This window comes from Rattus norvegicus, chromosome 17 (assembly GCF_036323735.1).
Source record: "Rattus norvegicus strain BN/NHsdMcwi chromosome 17, GRCr8, whole genome shotgun sequence".
Taxonomy (NCBI): Eukaryota; Metazoa; Chordata; class Mammalia; order Rodentia; family Muridae; genus Rattus; species Rattus norvegicus.
In genome coordinates, this window is record NC_086035.1 from 33,327,262 (window position 1) to 33,331,087 (window position 3,826).

At 48.7% G+C, this 3,826-nt stretch overlaps 1 pseudogene; it reads right to left on the bottom strand.

Annotated features, from left to right (window-relative positions):
- Window positions 1-3,355: 3,355 nt before the first annotated feature.
- On the bottom strand, window positions 3,356-3,480 carry LOC120098004 (small nucleolar RNA SNORA17; annotated as a pseudogene).
- Between the last annotated feature and the right edge of the window lie 346 nt (window positions 3,481-3,826).

Sequence of the window (3,826 nt, forward strand, 5' to 3'; positions counted from 1 at the left end):
TGTTAGTGTGAGAAGATTGCTACATTTGAGGGACTAAGCTTTATGAAGCTGAGGAGTTCCTTCCATGGACTTAGTCTACTGGACTTCCTGTTCTCTATGACACTACCCTACAGAGGTGTGTAGCCCATGGCAGACAGGCTCCTTGGGTCAGACACAGCTCAATGGGTCATACCATTGATTGGCCTTGACTCTGGGGTGCCCACCCCAACCTCCTTTACACACTCTCTTCTCTTGACCTCTTCCTTCCACCAAGAGAATTAACAAAGGCTAGAGGCTCACATCTCCCTGTGCCTAAGAGGAAAAGATGATCTGAAATATTTGTAGCAGCTCTGTGGGGACGCATACTTCCATGCCCACCTTAACACTTCCCCCACATCTGGTCATAGAATGGTGACACCCAGCCCTGCCTGGAACAGAATCAGGGACTCTGAGAACAGATGGAAACTTCTTAAAAATGAATTCACATGGTGGTGGCTGATCTTTGGGCCTCTACAATAATGTTTGGCAGTCCTGGGATCTCTGTCATTTTGGCCTGTCACAATACAGTAATGTAGACCATACAGGGCTGATGAGCCTCTATATAGGTGACTATAGTGGTAGGTGCTTTGTAAAAATGAAGCTTCTGGTATTTGCCCTCCATTTTGAAGAATGGTGTGTTGGGCTGTGTCAGCCAGGAGTGGCAGTTTTAGTTCTCTGATCACCAGGTGTCTTGCATTGTGTGAGCTGGAGGTCCTTCTCTGAAATCTCCTGTGCACAGCTATACTTCAGGTCTCTTCCATGAAGTGTGCCCAGGGGATGGCCTGTGGGCCTCTCTGCCCCATGCTCAGGAGCTGATGACCAATGCAAAGTGGACTGTGTTTGCCTATATTTTTGTTTGTTGCTTATTTTGCTTTATTGTTGTTCTTGTCATTCATTTGTTTTGTTTTGTGAATTTTGGGGTCTTGTTTGGTGTGTGTGTGTGTGTGTGTATGTTTAATCTTACCGAGTTGTTTGTCTATTTGTTTTGTTGGTTGGTTTGTTTTGATTTTTGTTTTGAGACAGAGATAGAGCATGAAGTTGGGTGGATAAGGAAGTGGGAGAAATCTGGGAGGAGTTGGGCATGGAAGAATACGGTCGAAATATATTGTACGGAAAAATGAATTAAAAAACATCATTCAAAGGAAAAAATATAATGCTCTGGGAAATTCTGAGAGGACTTCTGATAGTTGATAATGATTGTTGACTAGACAGATTACAAGCAGCTGAGACAAGGCTTTGGGCATGCCTGTGAGGAGTGATCTAGATTGGGTTAGCTGATGGTTTTGCCTGTGATGTCTAGATTGGGCTAACTAAAATGTGAAGACTTATCTTAACTATGAGAGACTCCATTCTATGGGCTAGATTCCTGGTTGGATAAAAAGGAGTGAGCCAATCCTGAACATTCATTTCTCTCTTTTTTTTTTTTAAGTTTTGTTGATTCTTTGTGAATTTCACATCATGCAATCCAATCCCACTAATCTCCATCTCCCCTCACACCCTTGCAACCTCTTCCCTGAAGAGAGAAAAAAATCTCATTCTGGAAGTTGTAGTGTGCTACAGTGTGTCCCACAGTATTACCTTTTTTCACACTTCTTTGCTTGCAAAGGTTCATTGCGATGGCTCATTGGTCTCCATCTTCTGCTACTGTATCAATACTGAATCCTCGCTGGGACTTCTCTCAGCTCATCTGTTGTTGCCCTGTGTCATGGAGATCCTGTAGTTTTGGATCTGTAGGACAGGCGCCTTCATGCATCCCAGCAGTTAATCAATGGGGTAGATGTTGGGACAGGCCAATTCAAAGCCCTACCTGAGAGGTATCTGAGATGACCAGCCTGCCAGCTCTCCCACGTCAGCTCAGCCCCACAACCAGGGCCAGCTCTACCAAGATGAGGTACAGGGCCCACTTTCCTGTGTATTGAAGCCGGTGAGGGACATGGCTATTTCTTCCACTCTCATGACCCTGGGGCCAGCTTTCCAGTCTGCCATTGAGGGAAGGGAGAAGGGAGAGCACAAAGGTACGCCACCACCCAGAAGACAAGAGGCAGGGCCAGACCTCCTGTGCTCATGCCCTCAGTGCTGGTTCGCCTACAAGCCCCACATGAAGGTCCAGCTCTATTGTGCTGCCCAGGTGAGGAACAGGGCCCACTTTCCCAAGTGCTGCAGCAGGGCTAGTACTCCTGCTTTCATGAGGTAGGGCAGACAAGAGGCAGAGGGCTAGCTCTCCCATGCTCAAACCCTCTAGGCCGGTTCACCCACATCCCTTCCACCAGGGTCAGCTCTACTATGCTGCTTGGGTAAGGTGCAGGGCCTGCTCTCCTGAGTGCTGCAGTATGTAAGGGGCAGGGACCACTCTCATGTTCTCAGGACCCCACTGGGCCAGATTTCCAGCCCACCACCAGAGATGCGGGCAAAAGGGAGGTGAGGAGAGCTCTTCCTCACTAATGCCACCACCACACAGCAGACAAGAGGCAGGGCTAGCTCGTCCATACTCATGCTGAGGGCCAGCTCACCTGTAACCCCCACATCCCAGGTCAGATCTACTGTGTTGCCCAGGTGAAGTGCAGGGCCTGCTCTCCCTAGTGTTGTAGCTGGTGAGGGGCAGGGCCAGCTCTTCTGCTCTCACAACCCTGTTGAGGCCAACTCTTCTACCTGCCACGTGTGTGTGTGTGTGTGTGTGTGTGTGTGTGTGTGTGCGTGTGCTCTCTCTCTCATGAGTACTGCACTTGTTGACAGAAGAGCAGGGCCACTTCTCCAAGATGTCCAGGTGAGGAGTGGGGCCAGTTTTGCACAGCCCTCAGTTATCAACATGTCCCAGGTGTCAATCCAGACCAAGGAAGTCCACCTGGCCTTTGGCGGTAACAGACCTCTGTCACTGCAGGACCATGGACCCAAAGTCACACTCCCTACCTCCACGGTCTGAGATGATGTCACCAGCTACTCACAACAGGCTGTTCCTCATTACTCTCAAGTGTCCAGATCTGCCTCCCTTCATTGTTTACACATCCTTCTGTTTCTTTTTCTCTTTATTTTCCCACCACTTACTTGCTCCTCTCAGTGGTGCCAGGGTCTGAGTGTCACCTCAGGAGTGGGCTCAGGAGTGCTATGCCCCACTAAGTGTTATGGTACTGTTAAGGCCTTTGTGCTGCCAGATTGCTGTTTGTCTCAGGCTAGCCCTCTGTCTGACCCCCATGGTTCCAGTCTGGTGATTGTCAGACTCACCTTGAGAGGGTCTTAGGCTTACTTCCTCCCGGAACCTGTAGTCCCAGGTGGGGTTCTTCTAGCTCTGGCTTGCTTCCAATCCTGGGAGCCCCTCTGGGTATGGCTGGTTCTTAGTGGTCATCTCAGACTCACTTTTTTCAGGGAATGTCAGGTACACTAAGCATAGATAGATTCTCTCTGCTGTACCACCTACTGACATACATGTGACACAGCAGTCACGTCTGCAATGCCTCTAGGGGCAGGGCACATTCATTTCTTGATTCTCTCTGCTACCTACTGTAGACACAATGAAACAAGTCTTCTCAAGCTCCTTCTGCTGTGACCTTTCTGCAATGATAAGGCCGTACCCTTGAACTCTGAGCCAAAATAAATCCTTCAAGTTGCTTTTGCCAGGTGTTTTCTCATAGCAGTGAGACACATAACTGATACAGACACACTGATCTGTCAGTGACTGGTAAGTCAGTCTGTGTAACGGGAGAACCGTATAGGGTAACCCTCCCATTTGAGGAGTAAGACAGGATAGGGGTGGGTTAGCAGAGTGTCTGTTAGAGCAGAACTGTTCAAAGGCCTAGAGTGGCTTCCATCTGTA